General features: G+C 34.9%; 1 pseudogene; it reads right to left on the reverse strand.

The window, feature by feature from the left end:
• Positions 1–18726: 18726 nt before the first annotated feature.
• On the reverse strand, positions 18727–18827 carry LOC128247178 (U6 spliceosomal RNA; annotated as a pseudogene).
• Positions 18828–25122: the final 6295 nt, after the last annotated feature.

The raw sequence follows: 25122 nt of genomic DNA on the forward strand, positions 1-25122 counted from the left end.
AAGCTTCTTTATTTCATTCAATTTGCCATCAAGGCATTACATAGAAGTAGTAGCTTCGGGCTGGACAATAATATTAATGAGAAAATATAAGAGGCCTAGTGTCTCATTTGTAAGGACATTGTGTTATTTTTTTGTAAGAGGCTTAGTGCTTCATTATAAGGACTTTGTGTCCAATGGAACATTAGTAAGAGGTTTATTACCTCAATTGTATGTTTTGTAAAAGAACAACGTTTTAGAGAAGCAGTGATCGGCGGGCGTCGTCTGCCTTCTCTCATTAATACCATTTTTTTTCATCATTCATCTCATTAATGTTATTGTCCAACCCGCAGCTACTACTTCTATGTAATGCCTTGATGGCAAATTGAATGAAATAAAGAAGCTTGTGACTTGGAGTACGTCTGCAGCACCACCGGTCTCTCCTCAAGACTTTTTATCCACGGTTTGGGTGGGGCAATTTCTCACTCCAACGCCTTATCAGCTTTCTTTGCCATGTTTTTAAGTCCAAAAAAAAAAAAAAGTCAAACACAAGTTAAAAAAAAACCCAAGCTTTTTACCATACAGTCACGCCTGCGCACATAATTTTTTATGTATAAATAAATATATTCATAAATGTATAAATAAACGTATACATAAATTTTTCATTAAACATATTTTATAAAATATTTACTTACTTGAAAGTGTTATTTGTTTTGTCTTTCATTATACCGAATACTTTTAGATACAATTTATTTTAATTTTACAAATTTTGTTAATGCTAGACCGCTTTACAAACAACAAAACATTTTAACCAAAAACAGAACTAATTCACTATTCAATAAAAGTGTCGGAATACATTTTAGAATATTTCATTAAATTGACTTAATGTTCATTAGTTCGCATAACTGAAATAATAAAGGAACAGCAATGCAGATTTAATGTCGTATGCTTTTCTGTTCCTTTAAAGCAGACATATGCCGTCAGTAATTACTCCGGTAAGGCAGTCGTTGACCTTTATGTAGTAAAACACGCAAAAAATAAGTGAAACACAGGCGCGCGACTGAGTTGAAGGCAATCTATTTCTGCCTTCATAGCACATAAAGAAAACGTTGTTGTAGAAATGTACTCAGCACGTGTACTACAGCAGTACTGTGCGTAGCTTTAATACTGAGATTGAAAGACAGGGGCGAATTATGGCATTTTATGCATACTAATCAGAGTAAGCTTCATAATCTTATTGAATTAGGTGCATATTTTGCCATAAAAGGAAAATATTACTATCAATCTATTTTATTCAAGATAGGCACTGCCTACCGGGCCTACCTAGGTTACACGTCCCTGCTTTAAAGTTACATGTGTGTATTACTTCGGTAAATGTAAAAGTAGCAACCAAAATGCATTCGGTGTACCTGCTTCTATTTGTCACAATCTACCCCGCCTCTCTCTCCTCCTATACTAGCGTACAAAATTGCCTATCTGTATGAATCTTATCACGGATTTATATTTAGAGCTTCCTCGGAAGATATCTATTTAAAGGGGACCAATTTCATTTTTGTTTTAACTAGTTATCACGGTTGGAATTATTCTATCTATTTCCTCTACAATTTAACTTGATGTTTCCATGTATGAAAATAAAGACACTGACATATAGTTTAATTATATATATATATATATTAATAAAAGGGTAAAATTAATTAATTAATTAATTAATTAATAATTAATAATTTTACCAAGTAAATCGGTACGTTAAAATAACCTTTTTAGGTAAAATTATACAAATATTCTATAATTACAAGCATAATTATAATTAGGGGTCAGCTATAATTATAGAATATATATATATATATATATATATATATATATATACCGGAGTAAGCACATGTAAGCCTAGTACTTATTTTTAATCAGTCTCTTTTGCCGAACAGCTAGGTTACAGTGACGTAAACACACCAGCATCGGTTGTCAAGCGATGTCGGGGGGGGGGGGGGCAAACACAGACACACAAACATATACACACACACACACACATATATATATATGTATATATATATATATATATATATATATATATATATACGACAGGCTTCTTTCAGTTTCTGTCTACCAAATCCACTCACAAGGCTTTGGTCGGCCCGAGGCTGTAGTAGAAGACACTTGCCCAAGGTGCCACGCAGTGGGACTGAACCCGGAACCATGTGGTTGGTAAGCAAGCTACTTACCACATAGCCACTCCTACGTCTCTACACTTTCATTCGATCATTTCAGTTCAATGAGGCAATTGCATTTATTTATTATTTTTTTTTCATTTCATACTAACCATCTACAATTCAGGGGTGAACATTATTAAACTTCTTAACATTCTACAGATATTCCTATAAGTCATGTCCTTCTTCGTAAGCGTAATGAATTATTGTCTTAAATCTAATCCTCATTCTTCTAACAAAACTGTCCGATGAACGGGAACGTGAAACTCAGAGTAACGGTTTTTTTTGTTATATTTCTGCTGCTTTTAAATAAAGTATATATATATATATATATATATATATATATGTATAACGGGAAGTATATTTGCCACTTAAATGTTGCTAACCACTAAGGCTGGATGCTACTGTAGCTTGTAGCCCCAGGAGAACACCAGAGCACAGAAAGTGTGTCAATAGTCAGCTGGAGGAGGTGTTCTCCCGGGGCTACAAGCTACAGTAGCATCCACCCTTAGTGGTTAGCTACTGTTTATACCTCGTTCAGAGATTTATTATATATATATACATATATATATATATATTTAGATTTTTCTTAAGAAATATATAGCTTGTTTCGATGCGCTCAAGTCGAGCCTGAGACGTTCGACATGTATAAAAAATAGAGAGAAAAAATTCACTTTAGGCAAATCACTATCAACACATAAGTGTTCGGATTTGACCAACACATGTGTGTAGATTTGATATAGGATACAGAGTTAATTTAATTCTATTGAAATACTAATTAAAAAAAAGCCCAATCTGTTATTTTTTGAAAAAAGTAAATTTTTCTATTTAATAACATGAATTTTTACACCTGAATGAGAGATAAAAGTAAAAAGCATCATAGAAACTACGCTAAAAGCGATCAGCTTTAACTGTTTTGCTTTTTCTCAGTTCTCAGTAATATTAGGTTGTCAAGAAAGTTTATGCGGTTTTTAACCTTTAAATTCAGATGCACATATCTCGGCTCAAACAAAACTTTATTAATCGAAATAAACACAATCAGAATCAACACATTTTTGCCTACGCGAAACAAGTTTATTTATGCCAGTAGCGTAAAAATCCTGCGTTCTGGTGTCAATGAAGTCGTTGAAGGCGTGTTTGGCATCGTCTTGGTTTTTTTGAAGCATTATTCACGCAGGAAGTTGTCGAAATGCTAGAAAAAGTGGTAGTTGGTAGGCGAGAGGTCTGGTGAGTATGACGGATGAGGCAGAGTTTCGTAGCCCAATTCGTTCAACTTCTGCAGGGGTAGTTGTGTAACGTGCGGCCGAGCGTCGTCGTGGAGAAGAATTGGTCTTTTCTATTGACCAATGCTGGCTGTTGTTGTCGGGGTTTCTCATGCAATTCATCCATTTGCTGACAGTACTTCTCCGCCGTAATGATTTCGCCTGGATCCAAAATGCTGTGATGGATGAGACCGGCCGCAGACCACCAAACAGTCACCATAGAGCTTCGTCGGCATCCAACTACTGAGCTGAGCGTCGCCGGTTGTCGTAAAGAATCCACTTTTCATCGCAAATCACAATCCGGTCGAGAAACGGGTCGTTCTTGTTGCGTAAAAGAAGGGAAGACGAGACTTCAAAACGGCGTTTCCTTTGGTTTTCGTTCAATTCCTGCGGCACCCGTTTCTCAAGTATTTTAGTTTTTCAAATCTCTTTCAAGTGGTTGGAAATTGTCGTATACGTTACGTCTAATTCAGAAGCAAGCTCTCGAACAGTTGTGCGTGGATTGGCTTCGACTAAGGCTCTTAGTTGATCGTTGTCAACATCCGATTACGCTCATCATCTTCAAGACTCTCGTCACCGCTACGAAATTTCTTGAACCACCATTGTGCTGTACGTTCATTAGTCGTTCCTGGGCCAAGCAGCTTTTCGGCCTAGCTTGAACTGGAATAAAAAATATTGTGCGAATTTCCTTTTTGTCCATGTTGTATTCAACGTTCCGGAAAAAATGGCCTAATTATTCAAAAAGAAAAAGAGTAACACGATTAGATAGAACGAAAAACGGGCTTTAAAATGGTATATAAAGTCAAAGTAATTTAACGAAAATTAATTTGAAAATACATCATTTAAAACCAAAATAAAAAAATTCCGTAAGTACTTTCTTGACAACCTAATACTATCTGATGCTAACGAATATATTCTTAACCAAATTATAGGACTTAATAAACCGTTAAATTATTCACACATCCACATGTTTTTTTAACTTCTCCATTAAACTCTTAGTTTTTTTACATTTAAACTTGATTGCATATAAATTCTTTATCTTTCCCGTGCTTTTTATTACAGATTGATTACAACCCACATGCAGACATTCCTATTGTCTTTCTTCTTCTTCTTCTTCTTCTTCTTCTTCTTCTTCTTCTTCTTCTTCTTCTTCTTCTTCTTCTTCTTCTTCTTCTTCTTCTTCTTCTTCTTCTTCTTCTTCTTCTTCTTATTATTATTATTATTATTATTATTCCTCACATCACAGCTCTTTGGTCCCACCTTTGATGCCTCGAAGCTGTTTGTATGTGTGACTCATCTACTGATTTTTATCATTGTAAAACGCCTGCATTGGCCGCCATACTTATTCTCTTCTTTAAAAACATACATTTAACTATATTTTGTGTATTCAGTTAGTACTTGTTGTATGCATGCATACATATACACACACATATACATACATACATACATACATACATACATACATATAGAGACATACATACGTATGTACATACATATATACGTACGTACCTACATACGTATGTGTGCATATGTACGTACGTACGTATGTATGTATGTCTGTCTGTCTGTCTGTCTGTCTGTCTGTCTGTCTGTCTGTCTGTCTGTCTCTCTCTCTCTATCTATCTATCTATCTATCTATCTATCTATCTATCTATCTATCTATCTATCGATCTATTTATCTATATGTACGAGAGGGTGCTGAAAAGTTCCATGTGTTGGTTAAAAGAAAATACAGGGGTATCAGTTAATCATGATTTTATTCAACATATTCCCCTCTCAGATTCACCCACTTATAGCAGCAACCCGTCAGTTTTCTTAGCCATGTAAAAGAACTCGGAAGGTTGTGCCTCTAAACAGGCCTTTCACAGTACTCCCTCGTGTGTATATATATATGTATAGATGTATATATATATATATATATATATATATATATATATATATATATCAATCTATCTATCAACATTTATATACACAGACACACATAAATATATATGTATATATATATGCATACGTGCACTCACACACACACACACACACACACACACACACACACACACACACACACACACACACAGACCAGTCTCAGTATTAACATTCATCCATTGTACGATGAGTTTGACGACATGACTTTCTATGTATCCACTATTTCCTTATCAAGGTATTTTCATGCAAGAATCAACGTAAAAGTCGTTGGGAGAGAATGCGAAGAAGAATCCACTTCAGGAATTAACCAGTACTTTATTTAAGGACCCCGTAAAGATGAAAGTTAAGGTTGATCTGGACGGGATTCGAGCTCAACGTACAGCGAGCAGTTAAGCATTCGATTCGCTGTTCTAAAGACTCTGGCGATTCTTTGCTTCTCTCTCTCAATATCTTTCTCTCTTCCCTTACATATATGATATACTCTACGATAATATATACAAACACACACACACACACACACACACACACACACACACACACATACACATATAGTCACACATTTATATATAAAACAAATATATGTATGAATGTATGAGTGGGTATGTGTGTGTATCATATACATGTATGTATGTATGTATGTATGTACGTATGTATGTATGTACGTATATTCACGCCACGTACCCATCTCTATAACCCTTTGATCTAAGATGCCGCCAAACTAAATCCAGTAACAGTTAGATGGTTCAAGTAGATATCTTAATAATAGTTATTTTAATTTTATTTACGTCCTTTTAGCTGTTATTTTTATTTAATTTCTGTTTGTTTTTACTCCTGCTTACTTTCTCTCTCTCTCTCTTTCTCTTTCGTTATATCTCTTTGTCTGTATATCTGTTTGTATGTGTGTGTTTGGCAGTTCGTCCAGATCTGAAGCCGACATTAAAACGCCATTAGAGATATATGCGTACCGTAATTACATTATTACGACTTAGTTGCAGTGAAATGGAAAGCGAAGATAATATAATAAACGAATACACAAAGTAATAAAGAAATAAATAACAAATGAAACAGAGAACGTGAGAAAAATAGATAAATAAATATTACAAAAGGAAAGTTAAAAAAATGAGAAAAAATTAGTAAAACAAATGCAACAATAGACAAAGAGATAATATATCCGAAAAGGAATTTGAAACAAAATAATACGTTCTAAAAATATATAAAATATACAATATCAAAACTCCTCTACAAACAACAATAATAATTAAGAAAAAAAAACGCATAAGGAATATACAATAAAATATGACATCTGGTCGCAAAAATCGGTCTGTAATTACTGGATATGTTAATGAAAGATTTGTTATATTTCTATTGTATTAAATGGTCTAACATCGATAAGATCTGTGAACAGACAGCAAGAGGCAGAAATAAAAGTTACTGTAAGGAATGGTTTCAGTCTTTGGAAATTTGTTATTTCTTTTTATTTAATTTTTTTTTTGTATTTCTTATTTTTACCTTTTTTTATTACTGTTTTTTTTTTGTTTTCTTTTGTTCTTTGTATTTCTTTGGAACGGAGATAAGAATCTGCCCGGTAATACATTTGTCTCATTAGTAACACTTATTCACTAAAATTAATAAGAAAAATAGAACACATCATTACAACACGAATCCCAGTACCACCAGCAGCAGCAGCAGCAGCAGCACCACCACCACCACACCACCACACCACCATTGCTGCCGCCGCCGCCGACAACAACAATAACGACGGCAACAACATCAACTATAACATCGACGATGACAACAACAACAAAAATAAGAACACATTAGGACAAAACAATAAGAGGAGACAAAATTTAATTACAAAAATCATATCCAAGACTATTATGGAAATAATTATTTTAGTGTTGGTTGTTTTCGTATAACATTGCACTCATTAACCCCGACAAATAATTTCGTAATGTGAAACAAAACAGAACATGCTTTTGCACTAAGGTAAACCAAATGAACACATGGAAGCATGCAGCCACGAACACAACCGAACGCGAGGACGCAGACACAGCACAGAGATGCAAATGATAGCTGAGATATTTATCAGAGCAAGTGGTGAAAAAATCGGAAACCGCTGGATTAGATAACTTCTTCTCGGTATCTAAACTGTCTAACTGGGTATTTTGTCTCGTTTAGAAATAACAAAATACATAAAAGCGAACCAAGTAAATTTATTATGTTGCGAAGGAAAAGAAGAGTTACTGTCGTTAGCAACAATTTTTCTTCTACAGGACTGATAGGAAGAGAAGGGGAGAAACAGATTAATTGGATAACAAAAAATATTTTTATCACTTACAGAGAAATAGCAGTTTGTGGCAGAGGAGAGCGTGTTGGCAATTGCGTTTATGTCGATCTTGCACCTAAGGAATTATGTACATGAACGTGAATATATGTGTGTGTGTGTGTGAACCTTTTGTGTGTGTATGTGTGTGTGAGTGTGCGTGTGGAATAGATGTGTGTGAGTAGTTAGAGAAGGCGTGATGGAGGTTGTTAAAATTCCACCGATATCAATATATGTACTTTTGTTACTCTGGTCTTCGTGAATTGTGTCCACAGACTTTAAAGCTCCCCTCCAGCCGATCTCGGAGAGCCTGTGACGTATTAATGTTCCTCCTGAAATAGATAGCTGTAGAAAAAGGCGTGTACAAGGCGGGAATTCGTAGGGATAACAATTTTGGGGAATAAAGGTTAGATACGATAGTTCGTGCGAGACCTGTAAGGTTGGGCTCAATATGGGTGGTAAGAAGAAGAGAAATAAGTGAGCTGCTAGTGCCTGAGCAGAAATGGTTAAAGACCAACTATCTAATGAGGGAGAGAGGTTACGGTAACACAGACAGAAACGGCAGAGATAAAGAGAGAACTTTGTGGGCAGGAATATGTTTGGAGTATGTTTGCCAGCGACTTCATAGCAATCAGTGTTTGCTTGTGTGCATAGCTTAAATATATAGCTTATAAGTTTAGACTGAAAAATTGTTTTGTAGTTCTATCAGTTTATGTCTAAAATCTCTGTTAAATAGTCGTCTCACTTACAAACTTTCCATCTGTGCATCGTAGATTATGAATCTACTGTTCGTGTTGCCATCGATCAAGTTTATCCTTGATTTCTCATCTACACATCGACAATGTTGCTGAGATTAACTGTATAGAAAAAAAACAGCAACAACGCTATGTGTTCTTATTGTCCTCTTAATGTTATCTATATTGCTTGGAATATTAAATATTAGATACTGCTGCTAGTTTTAGCAAAGGAAATTTCCGTGCATCTTTATCTTACTACTACTACTACTACTACTACTACTACTACTACTACTACTACTACTACTACCACCATGCTGATGTTGACCAAACAACAACTGATCAAAGGTTGAGGAATTCAGTACTGAAAGTAGAAACTGAAGGCTTTGCACTGTCGGTACAAAACCAAAGCTTGTTTACCAGAAAGTACTTGGAACATGTCCAAAGAAACAGTGCTGACCTAAAATTCAGATTCTGCAACACATTTGATTAAACAATAGACCATTTTGTTTCGGGCTGTCCTGTCCAAACGAATATAAAAATTGCCACCATTGATAGGACAATTCTTACATTGGAAAAAATGTAAGCACTACCAAATTGACTCGCCTGCTAACTCATTTGAACATTATCCCGAGTCAGTGGTTTCAGGCAAAAATGTCACTATCGTCTGGGATTTTCCGGTCAAAAACTGACACAAGAATCTAGGCTAATCTACCAGACATAATTGTCAAAGAGGTGAAAGATAATACTTGTAAACTGATAGATGTAAGTGTCCCCAATAATAAAATATATATCTGTCAAATACTTTTACAAGCTTAGTAAATATAAAGATCAGGAAGTTGAAATACAAAAGATGTGACATCTTAAAACAAAAAAAGTGTCCTTGTTATTGTAGAACCCTTGGTATGATAGAAAAAAAGGATGTCAGAAACATCTTGATAACATTCCAGAAGAACCATATCTTAAAGTTGTTGTATATTGTCAACTCAATGTGACAATCCCAATAAGGGAATATACTACTGCTGTTTAGCCCTAGGAAGCTGGACCGCTTCCTGTCGGCCTTGACACAATTACTGTGTCCTTATGTTTGCGAGGGGGAGACAAACTCCTCCACCCAGCCCAGTCAGCATTCAGAAACATGTCCCTGAATGCTGACTGGGCTGGGTGGAGGAGTTTGTCTCCCCCTCGCAAACATAAGGACACAGTAATTGTGTCAAGGCCGACAGGAAGCGATCCAGCTTCCTAGGGCTAAACAGCAGTAGTATATTCCCTTATTGGGATTGTCACATTGAGTTGACAATATACAACAACTTTATCACATCACTACTGCTTAACTCTCTCTGAGAGATTTAGAAATATGATATTTCATATCTTAAAGAAATCCAAGAAATTTTGTTGACAAGTTTGCTTACCTCCTTAGAAAAACCCTACCAATTTAAACATTTGTGTTGTATTGTATAATATGAATGTATTTCTGTACAGCCCTCCCCATGCTTTCAGTCATATCTCTTAACCATCACGTGGCTCAGGGCGCTGGGTGAGACCCGACAAGTGATTACATCAGTAACACAGATTAAAAGAAGAAAAAATAATAAAGAAGACTTACCGGTTAATTGAAAAGTATGGAAATATATAAGGATAACAAGAAACCTTCTGAAAATCATGAAATATTATCCAGAAAGCGTTAGTATTGAGTACTATAAGCATTAAAATATAATAAAATAATTTATATTGTATTGTACTTCAGTTCAATACAGCTACTGCAATACGCTTAATTACACAATTAAGAGATCGCAATATATCAATTGTATAGCTGAGCCGCTTTTTGTTGTATTCATTAAAAGACACAAAAAAAAACAAAGAAAAAAAAACACATCAACTTCAAAGTCTGATCTTCATCAATATAATTAACATCAGAATCTTCATTATTATCACATTCATCGTCATGGTCGTTGCCATGGTGAACATCGCTATCATCGTTGCCACCGTCGTTGCTAGTATGCCCATCGTCACCTCACCGTTGCTACCACCGTCCGCCACCTTCCGCCGCCTTCCGCCGCCTTCCGCCGCCTTCCGCCGCCTTCCGCCGCCTTCCGCCGCCTTCCGCCGCAGTCCACCACAACCACTACCAGCGACAACTACAACTGCATTATCTGCAATAATTTGACACGAACTCACGGTCTTTCAAGTAGCGTGGCCTGTAGAGTATCTACTCGATTTTGTAAGCATTACGATCGTTGATTACACGTAATAATAATAAAAAGAATGAAAGACAGAAGAAAGAAAGAAAGAAATGGGAAAAGGAAATTAAGAGAATGAAAGAAAAACGAGAGAAAAAATTGGTTGTTGTGGTCTTGCGATAGTTCTGTATAGATTGAACTGACCTGTAATCAGCGCTGTTCCATCAGCGATGTGGCTGCGTGTAAGACTTCATCGTCGAATATGTCGAACCTCGGTGCTAGATTTAGTTTCTATTTCTAGCAGGTTGAGTGACCACATATGTTACCCCGGCTTTTGTTGAAATCGACATCGTTTACTGTTTTACATATCAAACTAACAGGAAACCAATTTTCCTTATGTTTTTAGTAAGAACGCGATCGATACAATATTTAAACATCAAAAGAAATTAATGTGACAGAAGATCGATACACACAAACACACACACAGAAAAATACACACACACACACACACACACACACACACACACACACACACACGCGCACACGCACACACACAATTTACGATATTTATACTATCTCAATATCTGAAAGGAAAACGAAAATGCTATAATTTTATATAAGTGTGAATATTTATATTGATGTCCATGTAGGAATAAATGTTCGAAAGTGTGCGTCAGTTATCCAGTCTATACTCTTTATTGTAATATTCCGCTGAATGTCTAAGGCGGCGAGCTCGCAGAATCGTTAGTACCAGTTGCATACTGAGTCGATCTAATCGACTGGTCACCTCCGCCCAAAATTTCGGGCCTTGTGTCTAGAGTAGAAATATTTCGGTGAATATTCCGGTGAATGTCTGTATTGTAGATGTAGAGTCCTAGAATAAAAGATCAGGAAGCTGCAGATGAAACCAGTACGTAGACTCCACATCAACTGTTCCAAACTTGTTGTCAACGGACTTCTACTGGGTTTTAACAAAAGGTATTATTAGGGATCCGTGAGCTGTGCTTGGGCGTTTCAAAATACTGCCGTGTGAAATGTGTAGTTGCACTGTTAGCCAAAGTTTTTCACTTTGTTGGTTGCATTGTGATATTTATTCCGCTTCCTTACGATCTATGTTCTGTTCCGCCTTGTCTTTCATCCTTTCACAGTCGATAAAATAAGGTACCAGTCAATTTCTGCGGATAATCTAATTAATTAACTCTGACTTCCTAGCAAAAAGGAAAAAAAAAAAAAAAAAAAAGAATTTCTAGCATTGCCCTAATGTAAGGAATTACTATATTTTGAGTTCGAATACTTTCATCCGTTCGTGATCGAAAAATAAAGGCCCAATCATATACCGGGATCGATGACATAAGTTAACTCATTCCCTTCTACATTTCAAATTTTGAAACTGTGCTAGAAACAATTATTTAGTTTATTGTCAGTTTATAACATCAGCTTATTGAGTACAAAGACCTTTGAATATCCCGGGATCCTTGTGAGTAAAAGATTAGGTACCACCACCCAAAACTCCCTGAAATCACCCTCACCCAACGAATTTACCTTAAGCCACCCAATCATGCCTCATTGTTATAGAAATAGATAAATTCGACACCAAGGTCCGCGGTTCTATACATATGAAGAAAAATAAACGGTATAGTCAAAGCTAGAACGTCTTTGATTCTGAGGTTCCTCAATCAGAGTAGACATACGGTCGAATAACAACAGTATGTTAAGCAAAGACATGTTGGGTGAGAAATTCTGGGCATAATCTTCACGAACAAAAAGGTTGGATATTCATGACTGGAATGCCTTTAAACAATCGGAGATTTGATTGATCAAAGCAAATTTGGAGATAAAAAATATCAACATTAACAATAACAAGGTTGTGATTGAATATTCATATTTCAGTTATATAGTTGTGTTTAAAAAAACATATTACTCACCCTGTTGTTCTCAGCTGACAATTGAAAACGGGATTCATGGGTTGTTAGGTGTGAAGCTCCTCTCTCTCTTCCTCTGGCTAAAATGTTCTAAAGTAAAACCTAAAATATATAACAGTTCGACATGTAATTGTCTAAGTCCAAAATTGCAGGTCACACTTTTACTTGAATTTTGCGGAGAGGAAGAGACCAGAACCTTTGAGACTTTGATTACAATGTTTTATATTTTTATGAAGATCCACTAGGACCATCTTATGAATTGCTTTGAGGTAAAAGTTTTCAGTGAATAAATGTTTAGGGACAACTTGAAGATTGTTAACCTCATTTTAATGTAGAAAATGTTGTGACTACAGTTAAATATAGTGAATTCTTGTAATCAAATTTATCTTAGAGCAGTGTTTCTCAACCTTTTTACCCTTACCTAACCCTTAAAATAAATGACATGTCTCAAGGAACTCTTGCACAAAAAAATTATATACCATATTCTTCACACATCTTTTTGATTGTAGTTCACGTGATAAATAAATATCATACATACATACATAGATACATAGATACATGCATGCATACATACATACATATATATATATATATATATATATATATATATATATATATATACATACATACTACATACATACATACATACATACATACATATATATATATATATATATATATATATATATATATATATATATATATATATATATATATATATATATAATGAATAATATCGAAGGGAAATAGAAATATTAGAAATTTCTACCACCAGTAGCCTAGTGTGTAAAAATTTAGTCCATAGACTATATATTTTTCTTCATATAAATACAGTGTACATTTAAACACATAAAAGGTATCCATCATAGGAATCCCTCACGCTAGAAAGAATAGCTAAGTTTCAAACCACTATTAGGGATAAAATTTCGAAAGGAATGAAAAATAAAAACATTTACCATCTAGTTCCTGAATCAATTGGTTTTTGACTTATTTTAGCAAATAAAATAATTTGCTAGGTGAAGTCTTCGTCAGCTGGTGCACCCAGATCAAACATATATACACGAGTATATATGTGTATATATATATGGTTGTTATATATATGTGTAAATATATATGGTTGTTATATTTTTTTCATAACATAATAAGATAGGATGATGTCTATATTACAATATTATGATAACCAATATAGTAATATTACGTTCTTGAAATTAGCATTAGCTTATCTTACTCTTTCTCGCGGAACCCCAAGGAGCCCTTTGCGGAACCCTAGTGTTCCAGGGAACTACGGTTCAGAAACGCTGCCTTAAGGAAAATAAATTCGAGCAATGTCGTGTACTATTATAGAAATAATTCATTCATGGGTTTTTCTCGTATTAAACAATATTTTACTCGAACACTTAAAATTCAATGCAATATACTTTTCCATTTCATTATATGTTTAACATCCTAATACACACAGACACACACACACATGCATATACATTTATATTCATGTATGTATGTGTGTGTGTGTGTGCGTTTGTGTTTTATTGAATAAGAGTAACCTAAACAAAGAGCAGTTGGTCCCGGTCTAAAACTTCAGTTTCTGAAATGCGAAACAGAAAAGAGGTAAATACCATCTTTGACTGGATGTTGGTAACTTGGTTCTATGCATTTGGCAGACAGAATCACTTTCCAGAATTAAAGCCAACATTCGGTCGAATAGTTTAGGAAATAATAGTAGAGAACCTAGGAAATATTTTATGGTAAACAATATGAATCGTAAACAATGAGTTTATATCAATAATCTTTGATGTTAAAAATTGTCTTTATTCTGAACGATACATATTTCGTGACTCAATGTTTTATTTATCAAAGTAGATACACCTCAACTCTATTAAGCTTCAAATATACCAAGGCAATATTTACTTTCTCACATATTTTTTGTTATCACAAAAGAATATAACACAAAAATTACATTATCAATGCAATCCAAAAAGTAAACATATGACGAATGAATGTGTTTTAAAATTTATTTATACCACTATGAAACATTTGACTTGTGTAATATTTGCGTTATGGCACAGAATAAATTAAAAAAAAACAATAACAAAGAGAATGATGATTATTTGTAGCGATGTTCATATATTGCTTTTATTTAAATAGTATTTTTAAAAGCTTGAAACAAAAGCTCAGGAATATACAGACGCACATTTGCACACGTGCATACATATACATTAGCGCACAAGCATGCGAACAGACACATGTACAAACGTTGGCATTATTCCCTTGTGTTACTTAAGGAAAACAAAACAAAACAAAAAAACATCCATTTCCCTTGGCTGAATTTTATCAAATATACTATCAGATGTAAGAAGCATGACGATGTTTTTGCCCTGAGGGATTTTCTTTCTATCTATCTATCTATCTATCTATCTATCTATCTATCTATCTATCTACTTACCTACCTACCTACCTACCTACCTACCTATCTATCTATCTATCTATCTATCTATCTATCTATCTATCTATCTATCTATCTATCTATCTATCTATCTGTCTATATATACATACATATACACATATATATGCACACACACACACACGCACACACATATATATATGTATGTATATATATATATAATTAATCACTGGGTAGCAAAAAAAAAAAACTTTGAAATTTTATTTACTACCAGTGGTCTAGCGAGAAGAAAAAATTAGTCAATAGACTATATATTATTTGACCTTATATTTATTCTACTGCTTCTTAAAATTCTCAGTTGCTTGGCTTGTTTTAATCAAAATTATCGACTAATAAGAAATCAAAATAAATCGGAAAATCGGACAAAATGTCGCTTATGTCTTTTCCGTTGGATAAGAGACGCAAGTGCAATATTTCAGTTCAGATAAAAAAAAACAAAACAAAAAAAAAAACGGAATCGATTCTGAGAATCGTTAGTTTTACATTAGATGCAAAGGACTAAAACATTAATCCTTTATATTAGCCAAAGACCAATGAACGCTTATAATGATCCTGCTCTTCTCAAGTTCACATATGATACAGAGAAATTGAACTTTATACTATCAACGATTAAAACTGCTGCCGTAGTTTCGGCTAGCTACTAGGAACTTAACTCTTGTTCTACTGCTCACGTCATATTAAATCTGTATATTTACAAGTATAATCAATATTAAAGCTAAATTCTTAATAAAGATAAAATATGAAAAAACACAAAACAAAACGAAACAGGACGAATAAATGGATCTATTGCATATCGATATGCCATGATATACAGTTTTTAGATGTGTCAACGCAATTGTACTTAGTTTATACTATTTTACGTCAAACAGTGACCTCCGAGCAAAAGTGTGACGTTTTTACGAAACTTAGATTCTTTTTCTGTTGGAGTAAGTACTTTCAGAATTTGATATCCATTGCACAAGATATGTATTTGAAACTGTTTCAACTTAACATTTATAGTGATCTACTTAACTTGCACTACAACAAAATTTTCAACTCACTGAAGTAGTATTCACAAGTGGTTTCTTCACTGGTTGGCTTCCTTTTACCCCTTTAGTTGAAGTATTTCATTATTGATCATACTATTCCATGTACTGCTTCGAATCTGGCACAATCACGGTCTTATGTCCGTTTCTGAAGAATCTAGAATTTACAAGTAGTTACTGAATTTATTCCATCCATGTTTCCTTGTTTTTCTCACGAATAAAATTATATGCTTGCACTGCCTCTACATTTCTATATCTAACACTTTCTTTTCGTTGGTTGCTACAACATCTCCATTTCTTTGTCACTTTATATGTTTGATATACATGTTTCTTGCTCTTTACACATGTAGCTCAATCTCCGAGCTGGCAGAATCGTTAGCATGCCGGGCGAAATGCTTAGCGGTATTTCGTCTGCTGTTACGTTCTGAGTTCAAATTCTGCCGAAGTCGACTTTGTCTTTCATCCTTTTGGGGTCGATTAAACAAGTACCAGCTACGCACTGGAGCCGATGTAATCAACTTAATCCCTTTGTCCTTGTTTGTCCCCCACCCTGTGTTTAGCCCCTTGTGGGCAATAAATAAATAAATCTCCACTCATTCAATAATTTCTTCCATTCCTTCCTTCTTTCCTTCCTTCCTTTCATCCATTCATTCACACAACACCCCTCTTATAATCTTACCCACTCTGCCTCAAATTTCAACGGGGTTTACGTTATTTGTTCTTCAGATAATCTTTACAACTTTTTAGTAGCAAAACTTTAGCATTTTCTACCAAAGTACAATAATATACACGCATTCATACATACAAACATACATATCTCCTACACATACATACATAAATACATACATGCATACATACATACATGCATGCATATATACATACATACGCACATACGTACATACATACATACATGAAGTCAACTGTGTGTAGAAAAAAATGTCTACTCTGTCCCCTGGGATCTCCGTTATGGATAAAACTTATTGGCATAAAATTCACACCGGTACCTTTATTCGAACTGGCTTGACGTTCTTAATAGGGAACAGTAATGTACACATATGCATGCACATATACATACATGACATACATACATACATACATACATAATACATGCATACATACATACATACATACATACATACTCCATCCAGATTACAAGTTCAGGTTTATACCTATAATTATTGGGGCTCTGGGATATGTAACACACTGCCTAAGTACCAATATTGAGAAATTAGGGCTTCTCAAAACCAGAAAGGAGAAAGCTAATTCGAAGGCTACAGATCCAATCCATCACTGGAACTGTAAAAATTTGTAAAACTTTCCTGAAATTTACCATTTAAATATATATGAGCATGTCTAGATATGTAACTATATGCATGAGAATACATACATAAAACATACAAATATGCACATACATAAATACATACATTCATACATACATACATACATACATACATGCATGCATATATAACATGTTGTTGATGTTGAAATTCCAATGATGGAGCCTTGGATCTAGGTTGGAAACCGGTTCTTTCTCTATAGGCAAGAAATTTTGATATAAATTGAATAACGACATACATACATTCATGCATACATACATGCACACATACATAACATACAAAAAATCACATGCAGTACGTACATACACACGCACACGCACACACACACATACACACATATGTAGAGAGATAAATATATATATATATATTCGTACATGGATATCAACGTTCATACGGTTTAACGCACGACTTTGATATTAAGACATGTGCAATTAACGTTCATCCGGAGGCAAGACTCTAAATCATACAAGTATTGCGATCTTGAAAGAGGCTGATATTACATTCAAATATTTCATCAAAGCCATCTGCACATCGTTCACGCTTTAGTCTTTAACATACATACAACAACAAAATCAGCAACCCAACCATCACTTCAGCTAAAATTCATACGTGACGCTCCCAGTGCTTGTTAGTTTTGATAGTTTTAAAGAACCAAAATAATATGAAATAAAAGAGCTCTCAAGCTGAGCTTTGCGTGAAATATAATCACGATTAAATCTGTCGAAGATGTTTATAAACACCATCGTATTATCTATAGATATTAAATTGAAATGAGACAGTAAATAGATGACATCATCAAGGTTAAGAAGGCCCTGGTCTCCCTGTAATTGCTGTGCAACGAAAAAATTGTATGAGTCATATATTTTGGTAATTTGAGCCTAAAAGACATAATTTTGTGCAAAGTCTGAATAAACTATGGACTAAATCTGTCAAATATCCATCACATTTCATTCGGACTGCTATAGAAGGCACCCAAATGTTCTGCAACTTAAACCCCACCACTTTTAAAAGGGACGAGCGCATTGTATAACATATAATATACTTTTTGTGGCATTATCCTTAATTTTACTCCTTTTATTTGTTTCAGTCATTAGACTGTGGTCATCCTGGGGCACTACATTAGACTGTGGTCATCCTGGGGTACCACATTAGACTGTGATCATCCTGGGACACCTGGGGCACTATTGCTGGGGAAATGCCTTGAAAAATGAAAAAAATGGAGCAGGCGCAGACGTGGCTGTGTGGTAAGATACTTGCTTCCCACGCATATGTTTCTGGCTTGAGTCTCACTTCGTGGCATGTTTGACAAGTGTCTTCTCCTTCAAGGCGATGCTCCAGCATGACTGCAGTCAAATGACTGAAACAAGTAAAAGATAAAAAAAATAAAAGATTACTTTACGAATATGCGTGTCGTCCTTGCGCAGAGGACACACAAATCATCTCTGTATCGTTCTAGTTTCAGAATATGTACTGAATATATAAAAATTGGATAGAACGGAGAGAGCACTTTAAATTATAAGCACACTCGATCAATCTTAATTTGAGCAAAAAACAACAACAATCACGACGGCAACAGCATCAACATCAACATTACAATATTAGACATTTCATACTTGACTTCAGCTAAAAATATTTTAAAGTGCAAGTCAAGCAGATTGCTAAATTAATCCAACGTATTGAATGTTCCGAGCCAATATATGCAAATAATATTTCTATGAATAATACAATTAATAATGAAACACTAATAACATTTACAAAATCAAGGACAATAGCGATATGAGAGCGCAGATAGAGGTCAACAGCATTTCTTCTTAAGTTCACAGAGACGCTTAACGAACAGATGGATACCAAACTTTCATTAACATTTTACGACTTGTTCAAGATTAATCGGTAGTTTGTGTACAAAATATTGACGTAAAAGACCATACTTTTAATATAAACATATAGAACTTGATGTCGCATGCGCAATAGATCGAAATAGCATCTCGCAGTGAGCGTTATTTATAAATGTAATTCTGTAGTAAGTTATATTTACCGTGGTAATTCACAAAATAGAAGCTATAAAAGGCATCTCCTGACAAAAAGATAGGATCTGTATCGATAAATCTGAAGACTTGCTCCCTTTCAGAAGATAGAACAATCGAAAAGAGAACAATAAATGTAAACAAAAAAGCAAAATATAAACAAAACAATGAAGTAACCAACACAAATAGTTCAAGGCTTTCAGATTAAAAGAATACTATTAGAATCTGAAAATCAAAACCAAATTAGAACGCAAAATTGTTGTCTGAGACAACGAAATATAAATCAATTCTCTGTTGTATACGGCAGCTTTCCATTTGGAGCAACTATTACTCTTTTACTCTTTTACTTGTTTCAGTCATTTGACTGCGGCCATGCTGGAGCACCGCCTTTAGTCGAGCATATCGACCCCAGGACTTATTCTTTGTAAGCCTAGTACTTATTCTATCGGTTTCTTTTTGCCGAACCGCTAAGTTACGAGGATGTAAACACACCAGCATCGGTTGTCAAGTGATGGTGGGAGGACAACCACAGACACACAAACACACACACACACACACACACACACACACACACATACACACACACACACACACACACACACACATATATATATATATATATATATATATACATATATACGACGGGTTTCTTTCAGTTTCTGTCAACCAAATCCACTCACAAGGCTTTGGTCGGCCCGAGGCTATAGTAGAAGACACTTACCCAAGGTGCCACGCAGTGGGACTGAACCCGGAACCATGCGGTTGGTAAGCAAGCTACTTACGACACGGCCACTTCTGCGCCTTTAAAAATAAAAAAAAAGAAGGCATTTATGGATCACTAATGAGGAGTTTTATAGATCTTGTGTAGAAAATAAATGTTTGTTTAAATAACCGTTATCACAAGAATGGCAGGATTCGTGAACTCGATCCAGTTCATACATTACTGAAGATCTCCATATCTGGTAATAACAGTCTGCAATGGCTCTTTTATATTTAAAGTGTGATGAGTTCAAATCACACCGGTGTCGTGTTTGCCTTTCATCGTTTCGGGATCGATAAAATAAGTACCAGTGGAACACTGGGGTCGATTTAATTGATCTAGTCGCTCCTTCAAACTTGCTGGTCTTGCACCAAAATTTGAAACCAATATTAGAAGGGTCAATAGTTGCTCACAGAATGCTAAAAAGAATGAAATAGTCGTTATTTTTTAAAATTTTAATCGTTTATAATCTTATCAGATAGGGCGGAGAGGGCGTTTAAATAACGTTTAAAGCACTAGCCAAGAACACACAAACGGACACATACACACACACACACACACGCACTTGCACACGCACACAAACACACATAAATACATACACTTACACGCAGCCTCAAACAAACAGACTGAAATACAGATAAACATATACACAAAGGCACATACATTTGTCTGTATGTATCTACTTGTGTATTCCGTCAGGTTAACAGCTTGCCAATCAAAGATAAATTTTGTAGATGGTACACTCACAGGAATAAAGCTGCTGGCTATTTTTAGTTTTACAACGTAGAGATCAAAGAGACGCTTATTATATATTATCAAATTACTAAGATGTCACGCAAGTTGGGTTTTGCATTAAGCCTCTGTATCATTTCCGAAATCTCATGGCGAGGAATTCCTGAGCACGTAGTCAAGAAATAGCTAAAGTAATTCACAGTTATATACATTCATATATTCACATACACAGGCACACACATGTGTGTATACTCATATCAACGTTCAATAATAGACAAACAAAAAGCAGAATCAAGCGCACACACACGCGTACACAACAACCCACACACACATGCTTGCACGCACAAACACAGCTACTCACACATATATACTGTCATACTGTCACATTCACACATATATACATATGTATTTATGTGTGTGTATATATCACGAATCAAAGGAAATGACATGATTTGAAGGCGAAATAAAGACGGGAAGATTTAGAAATTATAAGTTTTCAAGATTTACTGCATAGAGTCAGCGGGTCTACATACAATTTTAGCAATACTATAAAGTTTGCTGATAAAATTCAATATACATGTGTGTGTGTGTGTGTGTGTGTGTGTGTGTGTGTGTGTGTGTGTGTGTATGTGTGTGTGTGTGTGTGTGTGTGTGTGTGTGTGTGTGTGTGTGTGTGTGTGTGTGCAGTTCAAATTTACAGAAAAACAAATAAGAAGACAGGTGTAGGGAACAACAAGCAAGTGTAATAGTTTGATGCTCGGGAAATTTGTAAAAGTCTTTTATGTTTCGAGTCTATGCTCTTCGACAGAAAGGTATAAGAGAAAATAAATACAAGGAGAATGAATGCAAAAAACGTGTTGAGTTCAGTGGTTCAACATGGTGAAATGTGTGTGTGTATGTATATATGTATGTGTATGTGTGTGTATGTGAGTGTATATATATATATATATATATATAAAAATAGAGAAAAGGATAAAGAGAACAATGGCAAAGTTAGAAATATATTTTATGGATAGAGTCTTACAGCTGCTTCAGGGAAAATCCAATGCATCCCTTCATCGGAGACAGAAATAGTAGAGGAATCGATTATTATATCTATAAGCGGAGAGTTATAGTAGGAAGTGAGAGTGAGTGTGATGCGCTGAAAAAAGAAAGAAAAAGCAGTACTTTGAGTGTAGCTTCATTCCAGTAGTAAGTATCCATGCAAATAATCCTTGTGGGTATTTTCCGGAGATAATTGTTGTAGCAAAGGCGGTATACAGCACTTACTCGATATTACCTGTATCTTTGGGTTTAGTTAAATCCAATACCCTTCTTAACCTTATATATATATATATATATATATTCTTTTATTCTTTTATTCTTTTACTTGTTTCAGTCATTTGACTGCAGCCATGCTGGAGCATCACCTTTAGTCGAGCAAATCGACCCCAGGACTTATTCTTTGTAAGTCTAGTACTTATTCTATCGGTGCCTTATGCCGAACCGCCAGGTTACGGGGACGTAAACACTCCAACATCGGTTGTGAAGCAATGGTGGGGGGACCAGACACAGACATTCCCACCTCAACTCCACCCCCACACATACATATATACGACAGGCTTCTTTCAGTTTCCGTCTCGCTCTGACCAAAGCGCTGTAAATGGATTCAGTAGACGGAAACTGAAAGAAGCCCGTCGTATACATACATACATATATATATATCTCTCTCTATATATATGTGAGTGTGTGTGTGTGCGCGCGCGCGCGCGTGTGAGTGAGTGTGGATGCGCGCACGTGTGTCAAACAACCTCAGAAAAATTTCAACGCTGTGAGTATACAACCCAACTGGTTGGAACCAATCTGTAATTCATAAACGTGTAAAGGCTCGTGACCTTTTGTGGTTAGGGTATTCATCGCACGATCATAAGGTTATGAGTTCGATTCTTGGTGACACGTCGTTGTGTCCTTGAGCAAGACAATTTGTTTCATGTTGCTCCAGTTCATTTAGTTGGTCAAAATGAGCAATACTTCCATTTCGAAGTACCAACAGCGTCACATTCTTCTGTCACACTGAATTTCCCTGGTAACTATGTTACGGGTAAGCGTATCTATGGTATACTCAGCCTCTTGCAAGTTAATTTCACGAGCAGGATGTTCCCTTGATAGGATAAACTGGAAACGATGTCGTCTTAACCGATGGAGTACCAGTATTCGCAAACCAACGTATTCCAAACACTAACATATACGGAAACAAAACATGCAAAGAATCTTAATTTGACTTGAATGTGCCAAGTACTAATAAAGATGACATAAGAAACAGATTATGATCAATTCACAAATTATACATACTAACCTTTACGACGGAAAAAATAAAATTTACAAATAAAAATTAATAATAACTAATATACATATATTTAGAAATGTTTACCTTCTTTTTCTTGTTTCGGACAATAAAGTGCGGCCATGATGAATCACCGCCTTGAAGGCTTTAGTCAAATAAATCGCCCTTAGTATGTATTCTATCCGTCTCAGGTAAATGTTTGGCCAAGTTCCTACGTGCTCTAGTTTTTTCTCGGACCAAGATGGCTTCCACGACAGTACCATGTAAACTAGAGGAGCTATGTAGGGAGAAGCAACAACTGTCGAGTATTTTCGGAAGTGAGCTATGTGAATAATTAGTAAAGTAGACGAATTACTGGGTGGATTTATTAAGATAATTCTAAAAGATAATCTCTTTACTAGCAGAAAAAAAAGCAATGATAAAGAATTATTAGAAGCCACAAGAATTGGTGATGCATGTGTAACAAATAAGGAAACGAAATCTATAATGATATATTGTATGGCAATCACCATGTTTGACTATACTTCATGGAAGAGGAAAAAAATGAATAAACACAACTGCTTTATTAAAAGAAAAATAGAATATATGATATCCAGTTTTGGACAAAAAAAAGCGAAATTTTGTGATAGAGAGATAAGAAATATAAGGAATGAATAGAAAGGAAATTTTGAAGAATCTATAAAGAAAAATTATAAGAAGGCTCATAGTGACTAAAGCTGCATACATATAATACAACATAATGAAATCTTTACTGGCGTAGATAAAAAGCCACGCATTCTTAAGCTGTAAGATGAATTTCAGGAAAACGTGTTCTGTCATTGTCATGCAGGAACAAATGTTAGAAACAAGAGCATAGAAGATATTGAAAGGACAGAAGTGATATTACATTTATGCAGACAATGCAATGAGAATGTAAGAAAAAAACTGACAAAACAAAATAAAACAGTCAATTACCTACTGCAGGAACTAAAATACTCTCTGGAAATTATTACGTCAAAAGTCGTGATAATGCATTGATGGTTAATGCAGGAGCTGAGGAAAAGTAATAAAGATTTATTGAAAGATATTCAGTGTGTTATAAAAACCATATGGATTAAAGCTTACACACTAGAGTATAAACAACACAAGCTATAATGGAATGTTGAATGCAATATGCCTAACACCAGGATACCAAATGAAATTTTAGAAAATAATCCCTAGAAATTGATATGGATTATAGATATAACCTTTCACAGTGAGGAAACTACGCAGAAACAAAACAGGAACATAAAGTGAATTTGTAACTGACGTTAATAGCTGTTGATTATCTCCAAGTCAGCTGCGATCGTGTGGATCTATGATAAAAAACATTCTCTCCTTGATTATACCGTCATATGTTTTAGATAGACTCTATCAAACCATATTATCCAAAATATACTTCCTTTTGTAGTGTAAAAAGTTGTGATTTGAAGGAGATTTAGTATCATGTTTTGAAGGAGATTTAATATCATGTTTTGAAGGTCGAACCAAACATTGAGGGCTCTTCGTCGATCCCATCAGAGGTTCGTATTTGGAATTGATGAAAGGAAGAAAGAATAACTGTGAAGATTTTATGAAGATTTTACCAGTTGAAATATGGTTCTTGTTATTTAGATCGAAGCCAGCACTTATCAGCCGTACTATGATAAAAAGCATTCCAATGACGCCATAATTTTAATTAGAACACAAACATACATGTCTGTATGTATATATATATATATATATATATATATATATATATATATATAGTGGAAATATTTGACCGCTAAAGAATTTGGCTATATAAGCAGTTTCTACTGTCTACTCACAGTTCATAGAAACAAAACTGTAAGTGACGCTTGTTAAAACTCTACAGCTGAGTATATTAAAATACTACATCCTGATCATTTGAAATTATAGTCAGCACTACATGTAAAGC

This window comes from Octopus bimaculoides, chromosome 2, assembly GCF_046866305.1.
Source record: "Octopus bimaculoides isolate indiv1 chromosome 2, ASM4686630v1, whole genome shotgun sequence".
NCBI classification, from domain to species: Eukaryota; Metazoa; Mollusca; class Cephalopoda; order Octopoda; family Octopodidae; genus Octopus; species Octopus bimaculoides.